This window comes from Panthera leo, chromosome C1, assembly GCF_018350215.1.
Source record: "Panthera leo isolate Ple1 chromosome C1, P.leo_Ple1_pat1.1, whole genome shotgun sequence".
Lineage (NCBI taxonomy): Eukaryota > Metazoa > Chordata > Mammalia > Carnivora > Felidae > Panthera > Panthera leo.
In genome coordinates, this window is record NC_056686.1 from 79,318,783 (window position 1) to 79,326,072 (window position 7,290).

Here is a 7,290-nt window from a genome sequence, read left to right on the forward strand (position 1 = left end):
CGTGCCAGTCTCCGGCCCACGGACCTAGAAATTCTCAAGGCCACGGCTTCTAGCGTTCGCTGCGGTGTTTGCTGTGGAGGACTGATCCACCGGCCTTCTGCAGGGAGTGACCTTCGTGGCGGCGGCGGAACCCGCAGTGACCGAGGGCCCCGTGCCAGTTTCACACAAAACTGGAAAATTGCATCTTCTTTCCAACTTCATCCATCCTCTTATTTGGCAGTTCTAAAGATCTTAATGTAGTCATGGGTGTGACCGAAGGAATCATTTGCATTGTTTATAATACCTTTTTTTTTTTCAACATCCTTCCCTTATTCGTACAGTTAAATAGTAATAACATTGAAAGACTCTTTGAGGTAAAGATGTATTTGTTAAATGTCTCAGAAACACGGAGACTAGTTAGGAAGCTGTGTGATCTAAAGGTGGGATGGTAACTAGTGATCGGAAATAAGCAGAAAAGAAGAAATGTAAATTGTAAAGGAGAGCGATCGTTTTGTTTTGTTTTGTTTTTGTTGCAGTGAAGGAAATGACCAGAATCAAAAGGCGTTTCATTTTCTTTTAGGATGAAGGATGGAGACCTAGAATATATCTGAGGAGAATGGAAAAGGATTGAAGTAGGTAAACGGATATTGGAAGTGAGAAAGGATGAATGCCTCATCAAATCTATACTGTTTTATAAGAGAAAACCAATTTCTCTTACTGTCACAAAACATACTTAAGTGGGCACATTGCCATCTAGCTAAATAGGTCCTTTCGGTAGCTTCCCTTGCAGCCAAATGTGGCTAAATTTTGGCCAATTACATACAAATTAAGGGTTGTGTAGTTATTTAGGGACTACATGAAAAGTAGGGATTTTTCATATAGGGACTATATGAAAAGAGAGGAGGTCCTCCCTGCCTTCTTTAATTCATTTTTCTCCCTGGAAAGCTATATTCTCCGGTTTCATGCAGCAAGTTTGTGCCATGAGGATAAAGCCAAACTTTAGGGATGGCAGAGCAGTGAGAAAGAAAAAGTGAGTCCCTGACAACTGATGGAGCTGCCATTTCAGTCCTAAACAGCCTACTTCTAGATCTGTTTCACCTGAGAGAAATACCTGTGTTTTTATTTTTTTTCTTTTTCAAGTTTTTATTTAAATCCCAGTTAACATACAGTGTAATACTAGTTTCTAGTGTAGAACTTAGTGACTCATCACTTAAACTGTCATCTGGAGATTTTCTGTTACTTGCAGCTGAGCCTAATCCCTACTGAAGAATGGAATAAAAAATAGAAATGGAGGAGTTAGTCACAAAAGAATGCTCCTTCCTTTGAGGCAGGAGGGAAGAGTTGATATCAAGCACAGAGAGAATGTGAATGCAAGGAAATTAAAGGGGAGGAAAGAAGAGGGGCTTTTGGATGGATAACCTCAATTTTCTCTGTAAATAGAAGATTCATCTACTTAGAGGAATGGAAAAGGTTTAGACTGACTCTTATGGGGAATGTGGTAAAACAAAGGAGGAATTTTAGTATGGCCAAGTAGCAATGAGACTATGTAAGGAAGAACATGAAAGAAAACAGGCTAGATTTAAAGACAAGATAGAATGCTGTAGAGGAAGGAAAACGAACCTATTGGAGGTGGGTAGTGGAGATCAAAAGCATGGAGGACAAAATGTCAATTATAGTAATAGCAATGAGCTTGAATTTGCTGGGTACTAAGTGCTTTACATGCATTAACTGTACAACTTTAACACGAACAAATTCATGAAAATAGCAATTAAGATCATAGGAGTGGGTATAGAAAATTGGGAAGTATTAGAAAATCAATGTGTAATGTTCACTTGTAAGTATAGCCCCTTTAAAGTAAAACAAATAGGGGCACCTGGGTGGCTCAGTTGGTTAAACAACTGACTTTGGCTCAGGTCATGATCTCACTGCTTATGAGTTGGAGCCCTGCATCGGGCTCTGTGCTGACAGTTCAGAGACTGGAGCCTGCTTCGGATCCTGTGTGTGTCTCTCTCTCTCAAAAATAAATAAAACATTAAAAAAAAAAAAAAGTAAAACAAATAAAACCCCCAAACATTACAATCTTAACAAGCTCAAGAAACAAAATGCAAAAATTAAAATGGAAGTACATATTCATAATCTGAGAAGACAGAGCTGGTCTACTATAAACAGTCTGCTGATAATAGGCAAAACTGTGATGTGTTCTGTTTTTATGTGGGCTAATCAGGTCTGCCATGTTTCTATTTCTACCTTTATTGCCTACCCTCTTTATCCAAGGTGGATTTAGGGCCAATTCAGTATACCCAATTTTAGTTAGATATAGTATGAAAATACAGTAGTTATCACTCAGGCTCAAAGGGAAATTCTCCCTTGATAATATTTTACTAATTAAACCTTTAAACTGAAGGTTTGAATCTCCCTGGAACTTCAAGCATTAACCAAAAGATGGGGGTTTTAGTTCATGAGCCTTCTAAAACTAAATACTATTTGTAACCATTCTGTATTAAATAAAACACTAAAGTTTGGCTTGTAAGATGGTCCCCAATGGTCCAGTTTCCCAAGTTTCAAACCTTTGAATGTGGACTGGACTTACAGTGAAAGGAGTAACAAGTGATACATATCTATTTTATGATTAGATTACAAAAAAAAGCTGGCTTCCATCTTGCAGTCTCACTTGTTCATTTTGTGGGAAGCCAGTTGCTTGTTATGAGTTGCCCTTTGGAGACACCATGTGGCAAGGAAGTGAGGGAGGCCTCTTGGCCTATAGCCAACCAGGAACTCATTCCAGCCAACAACCATATGAGCAAGCTTGGAAGTAGACCAACCTCAATCAAGTATATACATGAGACTGTAATTCCAGCTGATGCTTTTTTTTTTAATGTTTATTTTTGAGAGGGAGACAGAGTGGAGTGGGGGAAGGGCAGAGAGAGAGGGAGAACAGAATCTGAAACAGGCTCCAAGCTCTGAGCTGTCAGCACAGAGCCTGACGTGGGGCTCAAACTTGGGAACAGTGAGATCGTGACCTAGGCCCAAGATGAACGCTTAAGCGACTGAGCCATCCAGGCACCCCCTGACACTTTTGATTGCAACCTTTTGTGACACTTTGAGGTACCCAGACACAGCAATAAATCAAAGTCACTATCGAATAATTCTGCTTTAAAATTTCAAGTAGGTGCTCTTTAATGTCTAGCTTCTTGCACTCCGCATGTGTCTGAGATTCATCTATGCTACTGTATGTAATTTTTATTGCTGAGGAGTATTCTATGATAATACAATTCATTTATCCATTCAGCTGTTGATAGCATTAGGGTGGCTTCCAGTTTTCAGCTATTATAAGTGCTATAAACATTTATGTCCTTTTTGGACATATGTTTTTATTTTTCTTGAGTAAATACTTAGAAGAATGATTGCTGGGTCATATAGTAAGTGAACACTTAATTTTGTAAGAAATGCCAAGGTATTTTCCGTAGTGGCATACCATTTTACATTCCCACCAGCAATATCAGAGTTATGCTTGCTCCACATCTTTGTCAGTACTTGGTACTATCAGTCTTTTAAAATTTTAGATATTTTGTGTTTTAGTGACATCTCATTGTGGTTTTAAATTGCATATCCCTGATGTTAAGCATCTTTTAATGTTTTTTTTTTTTTAACGTTTATTTTGAGAGAGAGAGAGAGAGAGAATGCATGCACGCACGCACTGGGGAGGGGCAGAGAGAGAGGGAGAGAGAATCCCAAGCAGGCTCTGCACTGTCAGCACAGAGCTCCATGTGGGGCTCAATCCCATGAAACATGAGATCATGACCTGAGCCAAAACCAAGAGTCAGATGCTTAAATGACTGAGCCACCCAGGTGCCTCTATTCATGTTATCTTTGGAGAAAAATCTGTTCTAACATTTTGTCTGCTTTTCATTGGGTTATTATGAAGTTATGAATTCTTTATACAATCTGGATACAAGTACCTTACACATGATTTACAAATATTTTCTCATTCTGTGGGTTGTCTTTCTACTTTCTTAACAGTGTACTTTGAAGTGTAATTTTAAAATAATTTTATGTCCTATTTTTCCTCAGAAATATGTACTAAAAATATTTTCCCTGCATCTTGTATTTTCACTTTCTTAATGTCTTTTGAAGGATGTAAGATTTAAACTTTGATTAAATCCAGTTATCTGTTTTCTTTTGTGGTTAAGTTTTATGTTATCAAAAAGTTTTGCAGCCAGCTTTAATTTCCTGCTTTGTTCTAATTCCAATCATATCAAAGTAGGTTGAAATTTTCAACTAAAAATAAAAAAGAGACTAGAGAAAAAGACATTACTTTTAGGGACAGAAATCCAGATTTTCATCAGGAAGAGTATATATACTGGGAATCAGTGTAATATTGTCTTCAAATTGCTCAGGGAAAGTATTTGGAAACTTAGAATTCTATAATGTCAAATGATCATTTAAGATTGAGAACTAAATTAAGATGTTTTCAGACAAAAGAGACCTGGAAAGTTTACTGCCCAATGACCTTCCAGGAAAGAATTACTAAGGACATATTCTTAAGCAAGAAAAGTTGAAAGAATCAACAGTGAGGAAAGAAACAAGGAAAATATAGTTAAAATAAGTAATGGACATTGTCAAACATGAACCTTTCTAAAATAATGGACCAACAGACACACAAAAATCTTGTATGACATTTTATACATTTATTCATTGTTGAGAGATACATATTAAAGTTTTGTTTGACTTTTCTGGTAGTGAAACTACGTAACAGCCATATTCTGATCTATGTGGGGGATTTGGGCAAGTTTTAGCCTCTTGATTATAAAACGTTACTTTTCCAACCTTACTCTTGTCTCAACAGAAGCCATTCCTTTTTATCTGTAAGGGCAAGCTCTCTAAGAAAGTGTTTTCACTGAGTTGAGTTTCTAAAGTTTACATATAAATTGTTCATCATTCAATAAAAGCATATTTACAAATGAGGCAAACAAAGGCCTCTGCCAGAATGCCCACCTATCCTGTCATCCTACTCTAAGACTAATTTCTTCAGGGAGTCTCCTAGCAGTAGATATTCCCTAGCCCCACTTCCTTCCATATGCCCCCAATCCCTTTTCACTACTTCAGTCATTAACAGATGCAGCCTTTATTGCTTATTCATGTACAGATCTCTCTTCCCCCCCCCCCCCCCCATATACTATATGCTCCTTGAAGACACAGGTTCTTTTTCATTTCTATGTTTATCTGCCAATACCTTACACAGTGGTTGGCATATAGTAGGCATTTGATAAATCATTGAATGAATGAATGCATGAATAGCTTTATGGCTTGGATACTTAAAAGCTATTCATAATTTTCAAATCATACTGTTTATGAATTCAAATAGGTCAAAATCAATATAATATTCTAGATGCTTACACTATTCAACTCAGTTAAAAAATATACAACACACTTTATTAGGTAATTCATTAATACTCATAGGTGATATTAAAGACTATTATAAACATGTTTATTAATGCTTTTATTTTGCCTGTATTTCATGATACACTACTACAGACACATAAAAGTAGAATTATGTAATGAAAACATTTTCCCCTAAGTGTATTTCTAATTCTGAAAACTATAAAAAATATTAGTGAAAATTATGTTACATAGTTTTCAAAAATAAAACTGACCTATCCCATCATCAACTTTATGGGGGAAATGACAGGTAAAAGTTCTGGTACACTAGGAAGTTAACTTTAAAAAAGAGGTTCAGAATCATAAGTTGGTATATTTGCTTATGAAAACAAATGGTTTAAATTCTCCTTAAAACAACTTCAGATTTCTGTAAACATACAATTTGCAGAGAGATCAACTGTCAGCAAATATATAATAAACTGTCAATCACTTACATTCCCCAATATTGAAAATGCTAGGTGGAAAAGTTGGAAAGAAATCTGTTAAAAAATGAGATGTAATTAAATGAGACTTAAGCCTTTATCATTGAAAACAAAGATCTTATTTCAGTTACTACTTGGCTCTGGTAGGGAAAAGTCTCAGCATTTATGCAAAATAGAGTAACTTTATTTTCTATTCCATACATAGCTGTTTAAGTGATCTTTGAGAACAGAAAAATCATTAGCTAACTTGTGATTCAATCTAGCACCCGCCATCCCTAAATGGATACTCTAACTTGGATACCAGCACAATGTAGTCTTCAGAATTTACACAATGTGAACGTATTTTATAAGACACCTTGGTCCTTCTGGTGACTATAGTTTCTTGGATGGGAATTCAAGATAGACTCATCATAGAACAAATTCTAAGTTACAGTACATTGTGTTAAAGTAAGGCTCCAGTGTATTTTGGAAATGTAATAACAAGCTGTAGCTTCTTTTCATGTTTATGGGGAAAAAAAATTATATAAATTCTTTCTATATTGAGTCATGGACACACCTCTCCTGAGAAAACGTATCTGTTATATACACTATTGATAACTTAGCTTTCAGCTTTAAGCAATTATTTGGTAGTATTACTGCTCTTTATTTTATGGCTTTTTAAACATTAAGTCCTTAAGTATTTGGAAAGTATTCACTATATTCTGATAGTTTATGAAAAAAAGATGCAAATATCAGCTTGGAAAATTGTAAAGCCTTAAAAAAATCATTTTTACAGGTTATTCAAAAACAGAAATTAAAGGTACAGAAGTGAAACAAAAAATAATCTTAAAATTCCATATCTACCTGATCCCCTTCACAACATGAAACTATAATCTTGCTTCTTCATTGAGAGGGGGGAGAGAAGAACACACAAAAAAGCTCCTCTGACACTTGCATAAATCAGCAACATTAGTTTTTTTTTTTTTTAGTCTTCAAAATAACCCTTCAAACAATCCATTTCTGTAAGTCTAGGGTTTAAAAAAAAAAAAAATGTGATATTAAAGTTCCCTCTTAAAATACCTTGACCAATTCACTGTTTAGGCTTAAATTAAAATGAACATTTGTTTAAAAACTTAGGTTGTATGAAAAAAATGTTGTACATTTCCAGGTTAAAAAAAAAAGTTAACTATATACATTCAATAACATATACAATTACTAAAAAGGCTATATAAGGCTTTAGGAAGCTCTAAGTTTAAATGAGTTTTAGCAAGTAATTCAGCTGATTTCACATTATAATTCTAATGATGAAATTATCCAACCAGTAAACTATAAAACCTTGTTTAGAATAGGAAGAGTCTAGTGTATTTACTTTGAATATGAAACCATATTTTTTTTTGTCTAAGTTGAAAAAACTTCGGCAAAATTAGTTTTATATCTTAATTTTTATAAACCATGTATTAGGACACATGGT